Raw genomic sequence first — 20,005 nt, 5'->3', positions numbered from 1 at the left:
GGCTGCCCTCCTTGGACTCATTTTTGGCCCTGGTCAGGTGGAGTCTTGAGGTAACTATAGGCCTGTTAATAACTCCTCAGAGGTTCAACGCGCCGTTTATTGAGACCTCTGAGCTTATTCAGGGACCTCCTGCTCCTGGGACCTGAGAGGGGGTTGGAGGGAGCTGACAGTGCAGTGGCAGTTTTCCCTGCGGTTGCCACTACAGGGCCCACTGGCAGGTATCTGCCAAACTCGAGCGTTGTTTTGGGTCTCTGGGGTTCTGAGGTGTGATTTCCCCTCTGAAGATCAGCTGAGCCCCCAGTGGGTGCCTTAGTCTCAGAAATGGGTCCCCCTGAGCTGGGGGCTGTGCTCTACCCTCACTTTCCTAGAACATGTCACACCTCGCCCTGCCCATTCTGGCTCCCGAAACCCAGAGAGGGTCTGTAGAAATTGCTAGGTACGAAAAGGCTACCAATAAGTCATAAGAAGTGTATTTACATAACGCAGTGGTTTTCAACCATTACTATACGTTTGCCTCAGCAAAGGTGAAATTTAAAAATGTTAATACTCTGAGTCACCCCACAGAGATTTGGATTTATTTGATGGGGCTGGAGACACAGGTATCTTTGGTTTTGTTTTGTTTTTTCTCTTTTGAAACAGGACCTTGCAATGTTTCTCAGACTGTAGTGCAGTGTCCCGATCTTGGGCATTGCAGCCTTGATCTGCCAGGCTGAAGGAATTCTCTCTTCTCAGCCTCTCACGTAGCTGGGACTATGGGCATGCACCACCATTCCATGCTACTTTTTGTGTATTTTGTAGAGGTTTGGTCTCACTGTTCCACCCAGGCTGGTCTTAAAAGTCCTACCCTCAAGCTGTCGTCCTGCCTCAGCCTCCCACAATGCTGAATTTATAGTTCTGAGCCACAGTGTCTGGCCCTGTTTCTTTTAAGAACTCCCTTAGTGTTTCTAATGGACATTCAAACAAAAAAGATTTTGTTTGCAGAGGGCTCGTGGAACACTACTGAGGCTGCATCTTCTTCACAGCCAACAGATTGTTTCCTGAAGTGTCTGCTTAGCAGTGCACAGGCTATTTATATCCTGGGTTTTGGGGAGTTGTTGGGTTTGGGGGCTGACTGGGGCATGAGTGTTGGCTGTGGGATCTGTCACAACCTGGTCCTATGGGACACCCAGTCTAGGATCCTCCTTCCCAGACCACCATCCTGCCACTTACTGCTCCTATGGCAGGAGAACAAAGGTCATGACCCCATGGTCAGAGACATCCAGAACAGGAATGAAGTTGAGTGAGTCATGTGAGGAGGGGCGGGGCACAGCTGCTTCCTGGAAGGGTGTTGGGAAGTATTGGTCCATCAGCTATCACTTCCACCTGTTCTGTTGAATCCCAGCGATCCTCACCTGGAGTCTGGGTCTCAGAAGGGTGTGGCACCTGGGTTCTTGGCTGGCTGAGCTGGTGCTTTTGCAGCCATTTTGGGGCTCTGGTATGTGAGACCTGAGTTGCTTCAGGAAACCTTTGCCCCTCAGACTTCCTCCTGCTTAAGAGCAGAGCCTTTGTGTGGAGATCTGGCTGGCCTCTTTAGCGTCCAGCCTGTCCTGTCCTGTTATGTCTGGGTTTGAGGTTGTGTGGAGGGACCTCTTCCCATAGAGGAGGCAAGGCCAGTCGTGTGGGTCAGAGCGAAGCATGGTGATCCCAGCTGACTGTGCCCGGCCTTTGACTGGAGGAGTCTGAGAATGATCAGGCCTGGGGAGCTGCCCTTCCTGGGAAACAGCATGTCTCCTCCCCTATTGTGGAGTTTCTGGATGTGACCCAGAGTGTGCTAGGCCTCCATCCATTCAGTGAAGATTGCTGGGCACTGTGGATACTGTGGAGGAGGCAGCAGTAGCAGCCGGCCTGCAGAGTGGGATGCAGTGCTGGAGGGCTTGAGGAGGAGGTGGCATTGTGATTGGTGTCTGAAGAATGCCTCCATGATAATGGAGTCAGTGCAATGTCCCAAAGACCAGGAGGGAGCAAGAGGAAAGGATGGCTCATATCCAGCTGCTGCACTCAAAAAAAAAAAAAAAAAGAGAGAGAGGAAAGAACTGGCACCATCAAGGTAGGACAAGGGTGGCCTCTGGAGTGTTTTTTTTTTTTTTTTGCAGTTGGGGAGGGGTGTGCTCAGATTTGCATGTGGATTGCCAGGGCTGTAGTAGGGAAACAGCAGGGGGGCTGGGACCTATGATTGGGAGTCTCCAGGTGAGAGGGTGGCCCGTGGGGACTGGGGGTCAGGTGAGGCTGGGAGTGGGGTATAGAGGCAGGAGCAGTTGGACAGGACCAGTCAGGATGCAGGGCGCAGACTCATCAGCGAGAGCATTCCTGAGCCCAGCATCCAAGAAGTGAGGGAGGTCGGGAAGGTGCTGCTACGAGGTGGAAAGAGGTCCCCAAAATCCAGATGAGAGTGATGAGAGCATGGCGTGCATGGAAAGTGCTGGGCAGTTTTGGCATCCGTGAAGTCACAGGGGGCCGTGTGTGAACAGGTGTGCTTGGGCATCCAGGGAGGCCTTGAGACAACAGCGGGTTGGCTTTCCTGGAGACCAGGCTGTGGGATAGTGTCGGGACTGGGGCATGGACAGTCTCCTTCCACCCTCAACCTCTCCTTGGAACTTTGAGACACTGCAGATATTTAGCAGGTGATGTGATAAATCCTACGTGTGGAGGGTGCCTTGGGCAGGGAGGACAGGGCGAATAGGAGGGTCGCCCTTTGGGCCCCTGCTCTGAGCTGCTCATCAGGAAAGGAGAGAAGCTCCTACAGCCTGGTGTCAGAGCCTGGTGAGACCCTGTGAGGCCTCGAAAGTAGCAGGTGCCTCCTACAGTCTGCGCGTGGCCATCTCAGGGAATCCACCCAGCAACTGTTCTAGTTATCCCTGCTCTTCAGGTAGGAGACTGAGGCCAGGAAGGGAAAGGCTGCTGCGATACCCACACTGTCAGTGGCTGGGGTTGTTTGAACCCAGAGACTCTAGGGCCCATGCCTCTGCCATCCTGCCTCTGGGTTTGATAGTTGGACTTGGTCCACCAAGTGCCAGGCCAGCCCTGTGGCTGGGTGCTCCCAGGCATTCACAAGCTGACAGTTCTGAAGGACCCACGCACTTGGCCGTGCTCCAGCCCGTGTCATCACATGAAAGGTGGGTGCTGGAATAATAAATGCTGCAGATGGCACTGGGGGTGTTGGCCAGGCTCTGGGGGCACAGGAGCTCTGCCCATGCCCACAGTTGGCTTGTGCTGACCTCCTTCCATCACAACTGAGTGACACCAGCCCTTTCATTGAGCTGAAGTCTTCCTTCCATCCCTTCAGTGTGGTCTTTGTGGCTCAGAGAAGCTGTGGCCAGGTACAGGATCTGGGGTGGCTCCTGCTTCTCTGCTCTGTGGCCTTAGACAGTGGGCAGGATCTGAGGCCAGGCCCACCTGCAGCAGGTGTTACAAAGAGGCAAATTGGCGCTTAATGTTGGGAAGAACTCGCCAACCAACTACAGTCCCGCTGTCTTTGGAGGTAGTGAGCTCCCCATTGGGGATGCTATGTAAGCCGACCTTTCTGGGATGCTGGAAGATCAGAGACCAAACACTTGGGATTCTGTGATCCTCATATTGACTCAAATGCTATGATGCTTGGATTTGAAGTCAGTTCTATTTAGCCAGTTTACAAAGTATCTCCTTGGTGCAGGACAGCAGGGGAAACAAAATGTCCTGGATAATATTGGGTTTCGGGCTCCCAGGGGGCCCTGAGATGTTGTTCCAGTAGTTCTGGAGTATGGGCCAGGCGTGGCTTGCATCTGGACCTATCCGCATTGCTCACTCATTGTGTGCCTCATAACTGCAGTTCGGGATGTCACGCCCCCATACGCCCCCCCACCCTTCCCTACCATGGCCATCACCATGGCCCACTGAGGTCCCAAGGCTTTCTGGTTGATTCCTGATAGTCAGTGTGGTCAGTTTTCTGATCCTGACAGTGGGGTGTGTCTGCAATGAGATGCCAGTTTCAGGAAGTGGTTTGCACAGCCTTCCTGGTATCATGGGTCACTGTCTTGCTGAGTGGCTTTGGGCAGGTCCCTTCCCATCTCAGGCTGCAGGTTCCTATGCCTGGAGCTCCCTTCTTGCCCCACCACTGCCTTGTTTTCCCAGATACAGAGCTGGGGCAGATCCCAGCCCATTGAAACAGACAGGGCTTTGGAGGCCACAGTGGGCTCATTTCTCAGAGGGGCCGTGTGGCTGGATGCTGAGCCGGGCACTGGACTGGCCCCTTGAGCCTCCTGTCTGGGCAAGGCCCCCGAGGCACCGTGGGCTGCTGGTGCCAGTACACAGGGGTGATAAGGAGGTGAAAGTCACTGGGATGGTGGGGCGGCACCCGCCAGACTGTATTGGCAGCTGCCCCTGGCTGGAGGCCAACTTGGCCCTGGAGCACTCCTCAAGGAACAAGGACACAAGAGAGCCAGCTCAGCCAGCCTCCACCTAGTGCCCCAATCAGCGCTCCCTTCTTCCCATAATGCCTACCTTCTGCCCGGCTCCTGGAACTGGCCACCCACCAAGGTCTTAATGAGTGAGCCAGGGTTAGTGGGTTGTTGGGCCCGGTGACACATTCACCAGCCTCCCAGGGCTCTCAAAGTTCAGACTGGCCTGGCCTTGAAGGTCTTAGCTCAGCCACCTCCTTTTCCAACCTTGACACCTTGGGGCTCAGGAAGGGCCTAGGGTGGTCAAGAAGTCCCCTGTAGCCCTCACTCCTGGAAAAGGCTCCATTTCCTGGCCTTCAGGCTCAGGTCGTTCCTTCCACCTGGCAGGTCCTCCCCAAATCCAATCCCAGCTGGGGCTGGATTCCCAAGGCCCCTATTCTGGTGTCTGCCCCTTCCCTAGGGCCCTTCCCCCTGGGGTGACCATACTGTCTCATGCCCAGCTCTCTTGCCCAGGGCTCCTTGAGAGAAGAATCTGGAGGGGCCAGGATTTGATGGGAGAATGAATGATGGAATGAAAGAAGGAATTTAAGCATGTGCCTTGCTAAGAGTGACAATTCTGGCAGGTTGCTGACCATGTGTGGACCTCGATCTGAGGGCTGAGAGGCTTGGGCCTGCCAGCCCTGTGAGGGCACCTACCCCATCTCATTGAATGGGGCAGAGCAGGTAAGGGCGTGATGGATGGATGGGCCTCATCCCCCTGCTTCTACTGTCTGGGATCCTCCGTCAGCCTGTCTGCTCAGAACCCTGAAACTGGGGGTTGAGGAAGGACCCTCCTGGATCATGTGACTCCCTTCAGTCCAGGTGAGGGGGTTCCTTGGAGTAACAGCTCCTAGAGCCCTGCCTGTAGCCCTGCAAGTTGGGGAGAGGGCCTGTTAGGAAAGGTATCTCTTGCCCTGGGGTCGTAGAGGTGATCTAGGCTCCTCAGACCTTGTGGGGTCTCAGATGTTTACATCTCCAACCCCTCCTGGCGTGGGCATCTCTGGCTGCACCCCAGCTCTGTGGCCCCATCTCCCAGGGAACCTTCAGTCTAATCTGCCTCCCGCTGAAACCCGGCCTCACTCAGCCCTACCAAGGCCTTCAGAGCTCAGGTCTCTCATTCAGGGTTTGAGACCCCACCGGACTCAGACCTGCAGCTGTCCCAGGTCACATAGCCCCAGGGATGGGACCAGGAGCCTGCCCTTGTCCCACCTACAGCAGTTCTTGTGCCTTTAAAGCCTCCCCTGCACTGCCAGGTTACTGAGGGAGGCGGGGAGGAGAGGAACTGGGTCACAGCGGGGAATCTTAGCTTGGTTTTGATGTGCTGCTGGACGACCAGATCCAGAGTCCGGTGAGCCAGCGAGTGAGAACAGCTGGCTGTGCCCAAGCGCTGTGTGACCCAGAGGAGCCACTCACCCTCTCTGAGCTGCTGGACATCATAGGTGGGGAAGCTCAGGCCAGGGGACTCCTGGGAGTGTCTGGAGGTCTGAGTTCCATTCTCAGCTGTGCCATATGCTTGCTGCGCTCTAGAGCAGCTCCTGTTCCTCTCCGAGCCTCGGTTTATGCACCTGTGAAATAGGAGTGAGTTGCACTTCGGGGTGAAGGGGGCAAGACTCCTGTGGGCTCATCCTTCAGAGGGATCCCACAGGTGGACAGAGCCCTGGGTTCTTTATCCGACTCCGTCTGGGCTGGGGGGGGGGCCTCTGTTTCTTGGCTGATAAGTGCATTTGAGTGAGGTATGCCTGTGGGTGAAGGAGGGCTGGGGGGAGTCACCTGACTTATTCGAAGAAGCCCTTGAGAGAGCCATGGCTTCTTGGAATTAAGAGGGAAGAGTGAGCCGGGTGCAGTGGTCGTGCGTGTAATCCCAGCACTTTGGGAGGCCAAGGCGGGGCGCATCAGGAGGTCAAGTGGTCGAGACCATCCTGGTCAACATGGTGAAACCTCTTTTCTACTAAAAATACAAAAGTCAGCTGAGTGTGGTGGTGCACGCCTGTAGTCCCAGCCAATCGGGAGGCTGAGGCAGGAGAATCGCCTGAACCCGGGAGGTAGAAGTTGCAATGAGGCAGATCGTACAAGTACACTCCAGCCTGGGCAACAGAGCGAGACTCTGCCTAAAGAGAAAAAAAAAGGGAAGAGTGCAGCATGAAGAAACAGGCCTGGGAGGATCTAGCAGCCTTGAGTGTGGATGGGGGTAGTCAGCACTGGAGTAGAGCCAGAGCTGTGATGGGGTTGGGGGACCCTGTGTTCTTGGGCCATGCTTCTCCGGCTCCTGGGCTCTGTGTGTGGCTGTGGATTGGGGTGGGACAGGGCTGGTTGTGCGAGGGGTCATTACCCAACTCCAGGGGGTGCCTGCCACCTCTCAGCTCTCTGTAGGGATACATATAGTTCTTTCAATAGGTTCCCAGCAGGTAGGGGTTATTAAATCTTACTGAAGGGGTGTTTTTTCCAATTCTTAACTCTGCGCTGCAAGCGTAGACAGTGTGGGAGACAGATTCCAACTCCAGGTCTGGGTGGTAAGCATCCGGTCCAAGGGTGTAGACAGGCCTGGGGAAGCCCCAGAGATCTGTGCGTTCTCATACCCAGGGGTAGTGACTCCATGCTGGGGGCTGGGCTCACCCTCAGGTCTGAGACCTCCTGGGGCCAGCTGACCTCAGTAAATGCCTTTTGTCTAAGCTTCAGTTTCCTGCCTGTGAATGGGGTTGGGGCTATGCTCTGGTTTCAGCCTTGTGGCTCTGGGGTTGTTGTGACAAAGCCATCAAGCTGGGTTGAAGGATTAACCAGGAAACTTCAGACTGGCTGCCATGTCTACGTCTTCCTCCCTCTGCTGCATCATGGGAAACTGCTCTGCTCAGCCTAGATTAGGCTCAGTTGTGTGTGTGCACGCATGTGCTTGCACGTGTGTTGGAAGTGTGTGGTACTGACACCAGAGTCAGTGTCTCTGGGTGAGTGAGGCTTGCACATTTCTGGGGACTGGGAACTCACTACCTTATGTGCCCAGGGCAAGAGCTGTGGGGTCTGGAGAAGACTTCTAGGCCAACCCCTGCAGTCTTTCCTTGGGTGACATGGCTTCCCCAGATCCACTTCCCCCTAGGTGCCCTCTCTGCATTCAGCCGGTAGAGGGCTGACTGGGACAGAATGTGACACACTCAGCATGTGAGGAAAAGCCTCCTTCATTCTGTAGGCCCTACCTCTGTTGACATGACCTTTGATAAAGTGCCTCCCCTCCTCTCTCCCCTCTCTGGAACCCGCAGCTGCTGCCACACTTCTTCTGTGCCCCATCTCAGGCAGCTCTCTGTCTCCCTACTTTCCCCAGCCCAGGGTTTTCCTTTTGGGGTCAGCTACAGGGGTCTGGACCATCCTTTGCCCACTCAGACATTCTTCCTGCCCACCTGCTGCTGAGAATCCTGCATGTCTCATATGCTCTCAGGCAGAGAGGAAACTGCTGAGCAGGCCAGGGCAGGGGACGGAGCCCTGTGACTCTCCACTTTAGACCCCTCCCAGCTGACTGCTGTGGAATGCAGCCACTTAGCAGAGCCAAATCCCCTGAGGTTCCTGTCTGCTGTCTAGCCTTCAGGGACAGGTCATGGGGCCTTGGTTCCTGCCCCGTCATTTTCCCAGTCACCCTGATGTTCAGGGGGAGGAACAGCCAGGGAAAGGGCTTGGTCATAGCACCTCCACCCTAGGGCTATTGAGGATCTCACAGTTGTGTGTCTGGTGGGTTCTGTCCAGAGCCCATTTGAGAACAGTGGGTGATAGGACAGGCCTGTGTGACCCAGGCAGGCAGCAATATTGGGTCAGCCTTCGTGTCCCCTTCTGTCAGCTGGGGCAGCCTGGAAGGATGATTGTGGGGTAGGTGTTATGGGCGTGGAATGGACCTCAGGTGGGGGCTGCAGGGGCTCTCCGGCACTGTAGGCACAGCAGGCCCAGGAGCAGGGGAGGCAGCCATGACTCATGGAGCCTCTGGCCCATATCCTTGGCAGATGAGGGCCACAGGGGAATAGAAGTGTCCAAGGTCCCCTGGGCTCGGCCCACGGCTGTTCCTGTCAGAGTTCTTGGTGGGCTGGTCAGAAACATGCAGTAGCTTGGGGCAGTTACCAAGTGGCCAAGCCTGCACTGCTGGGCTGTGTGAGTTTGGGCCAGCTCAGGCCCTCTCTGGGCCCTGCCTTTCTGGGCTGTTCAGGTGGTTCCTTGGGCCTGGGGTGCTAATGTTTCTGGATGGGCAGCAGAAGCAGTCTGTACTCAGGGCCCGAGGCCATGTTCCCAGAACACACCTTTGATATTCACAGCAGGGTGTGGTGAGGCCCCTTAGGCTGCGTTCCGGTCTGGTGCCAGGGACACCACTGCTCCACCATCTCCAGAGGCATCTCCCGGACACTGGCTGTGAGTTCAGATGTTCTGAACAGGAACAGGGAGAGGCAGAAGGGGACCCAGCCTGGGGCTCACTGGAGGGATCGTGGGCAGACAGCGCCCTTTGGAGGAAACTGAGCCTGGGAGGTGGAAACCCCATTCCCCAGCTCACAACACCTCCCACTCGGGGCCCTCCCAGGGCTGCGTGAACTTTAGTCACCTGGTGACAGGCTGAGTTACTGTGCAGAGTCACCGTGCGCTTCCTTGCTCCTGTGATGTCAGCCTCCCCATCCTCCTGGCCAGGCTGGACCTCTGTGAGAGGCCTGCCTGTCCTGCACCCTATGTAGACACCTTCCACTGTCCCCCAGGATTGCTGGGCACCCCCTGGCTGGCCTCTTGTCCCCTCTGGGACTAGGTAAGCTTATGGGTTCTCTGGCAGCTTCTGTTCCTTCCCTTCCTCTGCTCCTCCTCGGAGGTGCCCACCCCTGGGGCTGGACAGCATGCACACATTCTGGGAGGCGGGAAGGAGACACTGGGCCTGTGTTTTTAGACTGTTCCCTGTTGGAGAGAGGCCAGGGAGTGTCTGAGGCTGGTCCTGACCCTGCTCCTTGCCCCGTGGATGCAGCAGAGCCATGAAGAAGTTAGTGGTGCTGGGTCTGCTGGTCGTGGTCCTGGTGCTGGTCATTGTTGGCCTCTGTGTCTGGCTGCCCTCGGCCTCCAAGGAACCTGACAACCATGTGTACGCCAGGGCTGCCGTGGCTGCAGATGCCAAGCACTGTTCGGAGATTGGGAGGTGAGCAGGGCAGGGCATAGGGGCATGGGCCCTGGAAACAGGGCAAGCAGACCTGGACAATACCTTTGCCCCTCTGAGACTCAGTTTCCCCACATGTAAGCAGGTTGCCTGGGCACGGGGTGCCCCATATGCATAGAGCTACCTGTTCTTTGCTTGGACTCTCTCAGTAGCCTCTGGGTAGGGGACGGTGACCCCGAGAGCAGGGTGTGGGTCTCCTAGAGCCCAATAGGGCCCTTTTTCCCAGTTCTAAAAGTCTCTGTGTCTTTGGATAAACTCCACTGTTTTGTTGTTTGGTTGTTATTTTTACGTATTTGTCTTTTTATTTTTAGTTATTTATGTATTTATTGTGAGATGGAGTCTTACTCTCCCAGGGTGGAGTGCAGTGGCGTGATCTCAGCTCACTGCAACCTCCATCTCCCGGGTTCAAGCAATTCTTATACCTCAGCCTCCCGAGTAGCTGGGATTACAGGCATAAACCACCATGCCCAGCTAATTTTTTTTTCCCAAGACAGAGTCTCACTGTGTCACCCAGGCTGGAATGCAGTGGTGCGATCTCAGATCACTGCAACCTCCACCTTCCAGGTTCAAGCCATTCTCCTGCCTGAGCCTCCTGAGTAGCTGGGACTACAGGCATGTGTCACCATACCCAGCTAATTTTTGTATTTTTAGTAGGGATGGCATTTTACTATTTTGGCCAGGCTGGTCTCGAACTCCTGACCTCATGATCCGTCCATCTCTGCCTCCCAAAGTGCTGGAATTACAGTCATGAGCCACTGCGCTCAGCCTAATTTTTGTGTTTTTAGTAGAGATGGGGTTTCACCATGTTGGCCAGGCTGATCTCAAACTCCTGACCTCAGGTGATATACCCACCTCGGCCTCCCAAAGTGTTGGGATTACAGGTGTGAGCCACCGTGCCTGGCTTATTTCTCTTTTTAAAGGTGGAGTCTTATCCTATTGCCCAGGCTGGAGTGTAGAGGAGTGATCATAGCCCACACCTGAATAATAAAAAGACTGTTTTGTAGAGATGAGGTCTCACTGTATTGCCCAGGCTGGTCTTGAACTCCTGGCCTCAAGTAATCCTCCATCTTGGCCTCCCAAAATGCTGAGATTACTGGTGCAAGCCACCATCCCCAGCCAGAAAAAAAAAAAAGAAAAAAATTATGAATAAAATATAGCAATTTCCCTTTGTGTCCCAATTAGAAAAGTTACATACGTTTGTTTGCTTGATAAAGAGGGAACTGGCAGGACACAGTGGCTCACACCTGTAATCCCAGCACTTTGAGAGGCTGAGGCAGGTGGATCACCCGAGATCAGGAGTTTGAGACCAGCCTGGCCAACATGGTAAAACCCCATCTCTACTGAAAATACAAAAAATTAGCCGTGCGTGGTGGAATGCACCTGTAATCCCAGCTACTTGGGAGTTTGAGGCAGGAGAATCACTGGAACCCAGCAGGCAGAGGTTGCAGTGAGCTGAGATCACGCCACTTGCACTCCAGCCTGGGCAACTGAGTGAAACTCCGTCTAGGAAAAACAAGAAAGAAAGAAAAGGAAAAGAGAAAACTATAATCCCAGCACTTCAGGAGGTTGAGGCGGGAGTATTACTTGAGCCCATGAGTTTGAGACCAGCCCGGGCAACATAGGGAGACCCTGTCTCTACAAGAAAGACAGAAAATTGCCAGTCGTGGTGGTTCAAACCTGTAGTCCCAGCTACTCAGGAGGCTAAAGTGGGAGGATTGCTTGAGCCCAGGAGGTCAAGGCTGCATTGAGCCGTGACCGTGCCACTGTGCTTCATCCTGGGTGACAAAGTGAGACCCTGTCTCATAAAACAAAGGCCAGATGCAGTGGCTCACACCTGTAGTACCAGCACTTTGGGAGGCCAGGGTGGGCAGATCACTTGAGCCCAGGAGTTCTCAACCAGCCTGGGCAACATGGTGAAATCCCATCTCTACAAACAGCAAAACAAACAAACAAACAAACAAACAAAAATTAGCCGGGGGTGGTGGCATGGGCCCGTAGTCCCAGCTACTTGGGAGGCTGAGGTGGGAGAGTCAGTTGAGCCCAGGAGGTTGAGCCTGCAGTGATCTGAGATCACACCCGCCTGGGTGACAGAGTGAGACTCTGTCTCAGACAAAAAGAAAAAGAGAAAAACAAAAACTCCAAAACTCGAATGGACTTCTCTTCCATCCTCCTTTGAGCAGGTGGGCCAGGATGGAAGCCTGTGGGTTCTCACCCTTTTATGTGCCACATGGCAGGGACGCACTGCGGGATGGTGGCTCTGCGGTGGATGCAGCCATTGCAGCCCTGTTGTATGTGGGGCTCATGAACACCCACAGCATGGGCATCGGGGGTGGCCCGTTCCTCACCATCTACAACAGCACCACGTGTGAGTGCCTCAGGAGAGGCGAGGGAGAGGGGCAGGGGGTGTGGGTTGGGCCGAGGCACAGTTGAGTGGCCCCTGGGCTCACAGGGCATGAAGGGTTTGGGTGGGTCAGTCTGCCTACTTGCTTCTCCTAGGAAAAGCTGAGGTCATCAACGCCTGTGAGGTGGCCCCCAGGCTGGCCTTTGCCGGCATGTTCAACAGCTCGGGGCAGTCCCAGAAGGGTAAGCCATCCTGCAGGCTTGGGGCATGGGTGCAGAGTCGGCTGAGCCACCGGGAAGGGTCTTGCCCATAGGAGCCTGGCCCCATCAGGGTCCAGGGGCAGTTCTAGCACCCCCATCCCTTCCTGGCCCCATAGCATCCTCCCACAGTGAGTGGTCAGGACCATCATCACCAGGGTAAAGGGCCGGGAGCTTCTGTTATTTCTGCTGAGGCGTCCGGGGCCACCCTGTGCAGCACACGGAGAGAATAATTATTATGCTAGCAGCCCTCACGGACCAGGGCTCACTGGGGCCCAGGCTGTGCTCTGTGCTTTTCACCCACGAGCCCCTCACACCCCTCCCTGCTCCTTTGCGATAGGGGATGCTGTGTGGATTCCCATTTTACAGGGTGGGGAGGCTGAGGCTCAGAGAGGTCATGCAAATCAGCTGAGGTCACACAGCTGGGGGGTTGGTAAAGCTAAAATTGACCCCAGGCTATCTGTTTCCTGCCTTTTCAACAGGCATCCCATTCACTCATTTGTTCATTTGTGGGGATGGCGCTCTAGAGTGTGAGGTGGAGTCTCTCTTTTCCAGTCTGGTCTTCAGTGGAGAGGAGGCCCCCAAATTCCCCAGGTACCTGAGGGGAAGCCGCTGTCTATCCAGGGACACTGCTCAAAGGAGGCAGAATAGATTGTGGGGTAAAAGTTGGAGGATGAGTGGGGCTCAATAGCTCACACCTGTAATACTAGCATGTTAGGAGGCCAAGTCAGGAGGATCGCATGAGCCCAGGAATTTGAGACTAGCCTGGGCAACATAGCAAGACTCCGTCTCTACAAAAAATGAAAAAAAAAAAAATTAGCCAGGCATGGTGATGTGGCCATGATTGTACCACTGTATTCTACCTTGGACAACAAAGTGAGACCCTATCTCAACAACAACAACAACAACAAAGGTCGGGTGCAGTGGCTCACACCTGTCATCCCACCACTTTGGGAGGCTGAGGTGGGTGGATCACCTGACATCAGGAGTTCATGATCAGCCTGGCAAACATAGTGAAACCCTGTTTCTACTAAAAATACAAAAATTCGCCAGGCGTGATGGTGTGCACCTGTAATCCCGGCTATATGGGAGGCTGAGGCAGGAAAATCACTTGAACCCAGGAGGCAGAGGTTGCAGTGAGCTGAGATCGTGCCACTGCACTCCAGCCTGGGCAACAAGAGTAGAACTCCATCTCCAAAAAAAAAAAAAAGTTGGAGGTTGGAGGGGCAGGGAACACTCACCATAGCAAGTGTTAGACCTCAGGTGGGGATCCTGGGTGGTGCCTTTTGGAGTCCTCCGCAACATACTGACTGTTTAATTTTTTTAATATTTATTGAGAAACTCAGCATCTGTAGACATGAAATTGCTCAGGGTGGCCGGGCGCGGTGGCTCAAGCCTGTAATCCCAGCACTTTGGGAGGCTGAGACGGGCGGATCACGAGGTCAGGAGATCGAGACCATCCTGGCTAACACAGTGAAACCCTGTCTCTACTAAAAAAATACAAAAAACTAGCTGGGTGAGGTGGCGGGTGCCTGTAGTCCCAGCTACTCGGGAGGCTGAGACAGGAGAATGGTGTAAACCCGGGAGGCGGAGCTTGTAGTGAGCCGAGATCCGGCCACTGCACTCCAGCCTGGGCGACAGAGCGAGACTCCGTCTCCAAAAAAAAAAAAAAGAAATTGCTCAGGGTAAGAGAATGCGGGAATCATAGACTTGGTACCTTGTGGACGCTTGGAATCATTTCTTTAACTAGAATGTATTGAGCATCTCTTAAAGAATCAGGTGTTCCTGAAGCTGGGGTGAAATACAAAGATGGCAAATGAAATCTGTGACGTTCCAGGTCGGAGGAGAAACTAGGCAGGTGCAGGTGTGCTACAGGCTTTGGAAAAGCAGACCTGGAGGGCCTCAATATCTAGTACTCTATGGAGGGTGACCTAGTCAGGGAAGGGGATATCTGAGCAAAGACTCAGAGGAAGGGGTGGGGTCAGGGGAGCTTTGTGGTGTCTGGGGGAAGACCAAGTGATCCAGGTGTGATGGGCAGGGACAGAGCCCTGTGGGGAGCTGGGGAGGCTGCAGCAATTGACCCGAGGGGAACGGCCCAGGTTGTGTGGGATCTCTTAGGTCATGGTGAAGCCTCTGCCTCTTGTCTCAAAGAAGTGGGGGCCTGTGGAGTGTGTGAGTGGAGGGGGATGTATCTGACCTGTGGACCCCTTGGGTTGCTGTGTAAGGGACAGGGAGCCTGTGGGGACCTGTCCGGAGGTCACTGCAGTAATTCATGGAGAGGGTGGTGGGAAGTGGCTGACACTGGACAGACACACTTCGAAGTGGAGCCTGCGGATTTGAGGATGGGTTGGGTGTGATGCTGGTATAGGGAGTCCCCGAGGACCCCAGATCCTTTGTCTGTACGTGGAAGGATGGGGTGACCCTAACGGAGACAGGCAGGGCTCTCAGGAAGCAGGTCTGCGTGGACACTCAGGAGCTCGGTTTTGGGCACGTTTAAGTTTGAGATGCTTTCTTCGAGCAGGCAGGTAGATACTTGCGTCTGGCGATTTGAGGAGCAGTCCAGGCCAGCAGGTCAATTTGGCAGTTGTCAGTGCTTAAATGGAGGCTGAAGCTCAGATGTCAGGCAGACCACCAGGAGAGAGAGCAAAGACAGAGGGCAGAGCAGGAGCTAGGATGGCAGGTGGGGCACACTCGGGTGGAGCCAGGTGCTAGGATGCAGGGGTGGCTCTTGAGGAAAGTGATGAGCCCAGTAAAGCTGAGAGAGGGCACTAGGTCTGGCAGTGTGGGGGTTGCCGGAGAGCTTGGCAAGTGTGGTGGCATGAGAGCCTGATTGGCCTGAGGTGAGTTTTTTTTCTGATATTGATACATGATATTTTCTATATTTATGGGTACATGTGAGTGCTTGTTACATGCATAGAGTGTATAATGATGAAGGCAGGGTATTTGGGGTCTCTATAACCTTGAGTATTTGTTTCTCGGTGTTAGCATCACAGTCCTCTCTTCCAGTTACTTTGAAATATACAACATACCATTGCTAAGTGTCATCCTGGTCTGCTATCGAAGATTAGAACTTCTTCTGTCTAACTGTAAGGTAGAAGGAGTTGTGTGCTGGGTGTCAGACCTTCTGGGATGTATATGCAGCCTCTAGGAATTGAAACCACTGGCTCTTGAAAACTTGTGCCAGGCTTCAGGGTGGGAGAGGCAGTTCTAGAGCTGCAGTCACCAAGCCTGGGAGTGGCCAAATGGCCCCTGTCATCTCTGGCGAGAGCAGGAGAATACTTGGGGGCAGAGGCCATAGTTGTATCTTTCTGGGCAAAGGGTCAGTGTCTAGTGTACATATGGACAGTGGGGCTCAGAGGGGAAGCAGGTTTCCCTGCTGTCTTTAGGGGAAACAGGGTCTGTTTCCAATGACCTCCTTGAAAGTCAGAACTGGAAGGCAAAAGCCCTTATAGGCTGGGTGCACCTGTAGTCCTAGCACTTTGGGAGACTGAGGTAGGAGGATTGCTTGAGGCCAGGAGTTTGAGAGCAGCCTTAGCAATATAGTGAAATCTCTGTCCCTACAAAAAAATTAAAAATCTAGGCTGGGCACAGTGGCTCACACCCATAATCCCAGCACTTTGGGAGGTGGAGGCAAGGCAGATCACGAGGTCAGGAGTTTGAGACCAGCCTTTCCAACATGGTGAAACCCTGTTTCTCCTAAAAATACAAAAATTAGCGGGGCATGGTGGTGCGTGCCTGTAATCCCAGCTACTTGGGAGACTGTGGCAGGAGAATCGCTTGAACCTGGGAGGTGGAGGTTGGTGTGAGCCGAGATCGTACCACTGCACTCCAGCCTGGGCAACAGGAGTGAAACTCCATCTCAAAAGAAAAATAAATTAGCTGCATGTGGTGGGGTATGTCTGTAGTCTCAGGTACTTCTGAGGCTGAGGTGGGAGGATCACTTGAGCCTGGAAAGCCAAGGCTGCAGTGAGCCGTGATTGCACCACTCCACTCCAGCTGGGGCAACAGAGTGAGACCTTGTCTCAAAAGAAAACACTGTTACAGTTGGACAGAGAAACTGAGGCTGGGAGAGGGGACAGGACGGAGGTTAAGGCTCAGGTCTTGCCTCTGGGGCAGTTGAAAAGAGGAAGAGAGCCCTTTCTTAGGGCTGACTGGGTCTTGAGGGTGGTCTGTGCTTGACCTGGGTCAGGGAAGGACCTGCTCTTGCTTTGGCACATTCTGGTGGAGCCCACGAGTGTTACAGGATAAGGCCTTGTGGTCAGCGAGATGGGAGGGGTCTGGCCTGGCACAGGATTTTAGACACGCAGGCACCTGCACAGACAGAAACCTCATCCTGGGACAGCGAAACCCAGTTGCATGCTACTGCTTCCCCTCCTGTGCCCTCCTCAGACATCCCTGGTCCATGTACTCTCCTGCCTGCTGAGCGCAGATATGACCTTAAAAGTCCCCTCCTAAAAAAACAATTAAAATTTAAAAAAATAAATAAAAATAAAAATCCCATTCTGCCGGGTGTGGTGGTTCATGCCTATAATCTCAGCTCCTCCAGAGGCTGAGGTGGGAGGATTACTTGAGTCCAGGAGTTCAAGATCAGGCTGGGCAAGATGGCAAGACCCCATCTCAAAACAGAAAAAAAACAAAACTTTCCTTCTAAGCCTCTGCCCCATCTGTAAAACGAGTCAGGGAATGTGCCTGGGATGCTGCCTGTGACAGATTCCCGTGTCCCCCACTCAGGGCCACTAATTGTGGCTCTCTCCCCCCAGGGGGCTGTCAGTGGCGGTGCCCGGGGAGATCTGAGGCTATGAACTGGTTCACCAGCGGCATGGGCGGCTGCCCTGGGCTCGCCTCTTCCAGCCCAGCATCCAGCTGGCCCGCCAGGGCTTCCCCGTGGGCAAGGGCTTGGCAGCAGCCCTGGAAAACAAGCGGACCGTCATCGAGCAGCAGCCTGTCTTGTGTTATGTCTGTGGGTGCGGCCCCCTGACACAGGCAGTGCAGGCACAGCCCAAGGACCCTGCAGGCCCCTAGCAGCAGTGGAGCGGCCCTCTGCCTTCAGGACCCCGCACTGATAATGGGCTGAGGAGATGCAGACCCTTCCCACCACGTGTGGGGACACATTCTGAGGTGGGGTCCCAGTGGCCACTGTGGCTGGCCGTGTGTCCTGAGTGGCAAGGGACACTAGGAGGCTCCCGAAAGGGACAATGGGAGGACGAGCGCTGAGTGACGGGGCCACCCACCTGTGACAGGTGCTGCCCCAGCTTTGTTCCGTTCTCCTGTGTGGGCAGGTGTGGGGGGTGGTCTAGCTGAGTCCATCCCACCTGCTTCCTCACGTGAGCCCCCTCTGCCCCAGTGAGGTGTTCTGCCGGGATGGAAAGGTGCTTCGGGAGGGGGAGAGACTGACCCTGCCGCGGCTGGCTGACACCTACGAGACGCTGGCCATCGAGGGTGCCCAGGCCTTCTACAACGGCAGCCTCACGGCCCAGATTGTGAAGGACATCCAGGCAGCCGGTGAGTGGGTAACCTCAGGGGCCTAGGTGAGGAACCCTGCAGTGGAAACCCTGAGCTGTGGCCCAGAGCCCTGGGGTCTTCCTGTCCTGCCTGAGCCTGCAGGAAGTTCCTCGTGGAGGAGTGTCAGTGGCCGGCCATGTGGGTTCACAGCTCCTGCTTACGTCAAAACCAAAAGAGGCCTTGCGGTCCAGGAGAGCAAGTCCCTGGTAGGGTAAATGCAGGTGTAGGCAAGAGCCAGGGCTAGGGAAGCACTAGAATATGGCCTGAAGATCCAGGAGGACTTGGAGGAGGTGGTGGCCGGGCTGCAGATAACTTTGTTAGCCAGAGAGAGGAAGGGATTCCTAGCAGAGGAGCAGCTGGGCTAAGGCCCAGGGAGAGGGGGCTTTGATTCACCAGGAGGGTTACAAGGGATGAGGGTCACCTTGAGAGAGGCATGGGGAAGGGGCTTTGTGGGGCAGGGGCCTAGAGCTTGGCTGTGACTTTCTTCAGGTAATTTTTGTCACTGTTTCATGGAGGAGGGTGATTAGCATGTCGACCTTTACCACTGAGGCTGGAAATTGGCCAATACCCTGTCTGTCTGGAGCTGACTCCTGGAGAATTAAGAGCCTCCCTCCCTCTATCCATTCATCGTGAGGAGAAGAGGCCAAACGGCTGGGACACCGGCAGGAATTCTCCACTTAGAAAAGGCCCTCTGATTACTTTGGGAGGCCGAGGTGGGCAGATCACGAGGTCAGAAGTTTAAGACCAGCCTGACCAACATGGTGAAACCATGCCTCTACTAAAAATACAAAAAAAAATTTAGCCAGGTGTGGTGGCACGTGCCCGTAATCCCAGCTACTCAGGAGGCTGAGGCAGGATAATCGCTTGAACCCGAGAGGCGGAGGTTATAGTGAGTCAAAATCACGCCATTGCACTCCAGCCTGGGCGAGAGAGTGAGACTCTGACTCAGAAAAGAAAAAGAAAGAAAAGAAAAGAAAATGCCCTCTGAGCCGAGCACCATGACTCACATCTGTTGTAATTCCAGCCTTTTGGGAGGCCAAGACGGGTGGATCACCTGAGGTCAGGAGTTCAAGACTGGCATGGGCAACATGGTGAAACCCCGTCTCTACTAAAAACATAAAATTAGCTGAGCATGGCGGCTTGTGCCTGTAATCCCAGCTACTCAGGAGGCTGAGGCAGAAGAATCACTTGAACCCAGGAGGCTTGAGTGAGCTGAGATCGTACCACTGACTGCACTCCAGACTGGGCGACAGAGGAAGAGTCCATCTCAAAAAAAAAAAAAAGGAAAAGAATAAGCCCTCTGAGGCCAAGCTTGGTGTCTTACGCCTTTAATCCCAGCACTTTGGGAGGCTGAGGTAGAAGTTGAGGCCAGGAGTCCAAGACAAGCCTGGGCAACATAGTGAGACAAAAAAAAACATATTGAGACTCTACATAAATATAGTGGGGGTGGGGGTGGGGAACCAGAAAACATAAAAAATTCAAAGTATACTGAAAAGAAATATAGCAAGACCCTACAAAAAAATTAAAATTTGCTGGGCGTGGTGGTGCCACCTTTAGCCTCAGTTACTGGGGAGGATCTGCTGGAGGATCACTTGAGCCCAGGAGTTCAAGGCTGTGATTAAGCCACTGCACTCCATCCTGGGTGACAGAGCAAGATCCTATCTCCAAAACAGAAAAAGGAGAGCACTCTCTGGCCACAGAGGAGAGAAGGAAGCCAGGAAGCTGTGGGGTGGTGGGCAGTGTCAGGGAGACAGGAGCTCAGGAGGGAGTGAGGTTGCCTGTGGCCTCCTCCCAGGGCACAGTCCCACCCTCCAGTAGTGTACTCTGTCCTCCCCGGTAGGTACAGGCTTTTCCCCACCACCATGGTACAGCCATGCCTGCCCTCAACACCACTGGTGCAGCCCCATCCCAGCGCCCATTCGAGCTGCTGTCCCGTTGCAGGGGGCATTGTGACAGCCGAGGACGTGAACAACTACTGGCTGAGCTGATTGAGCACCCGCTGAACATCAGCCTGGGAGACGTGGTGCTGTACATGCCCAGTGCACTGCTCAGTGGGCCCGTGCTGTGACGTGAAGTGAGCTGTGGAGGAGCCCCGGCTGCACGACCAGCTCTACCCAACATCACGACAGTGGAGAGAAACATTGACCGGGTGGGCCGGGGGCTCGGGAAACTGAGTCACTGTGTGGAGCCCCAGGTCTTCCTGGGCTGGAGGCCTGGGTCGCCACAGGGTGTTCAATGGTTGGTGTCCTCTCTCTGCTGTCTGGGCCATTTGGAGCCCCTGTGCCGTGAGGGCCAAGCC

The 20,005-nt window shown here is 54.6% G+C and overlaps 1 pseudogene across 1 annotated transcript; it reads left to right on the top strand.

Moving 5' to 3' along the window:
• The first annotated feature begins 9,427 nt into the window (after positions 1-9,427).
• LOC144331482 (glutathione hydrolase 1 proenzyme-like) lies at positions 9,428-19,774 on the top strand (annotated as a pseudogene). The gene is made up of 6 exons (XR_013398746.1): positions 9,428-9,588; positions 11,841-11,971; positions 12,103-12,193; positions 16,965-17,160; positions 17,553-17,706; positions 19,648-19,774. The product of XR_013398746.1 is annotated as a glutathione hydrolase 1 proenzyme-like (transcript).
• Positions 19,775-20,005: the final 231 nt, after the last annotated feature.

The sequence above is a fragment of the Macaca mulatta genome, chromosome 10, assembly GCF_049350105.2.
Source record: "Macaca mulatta isolate MMU2019108-1 chromosome 10, T2T-MMU8v2.0, whole genome shotgun sequence".
NCBI lineage: Eukaryota > Metazoa > Chordata > Mammalia > Primates > Cercopithecidae > Macaca > Macaca mulatta.
This window is presented reverse-complemented; position numbering and strand designations above follow the sequence as displayed.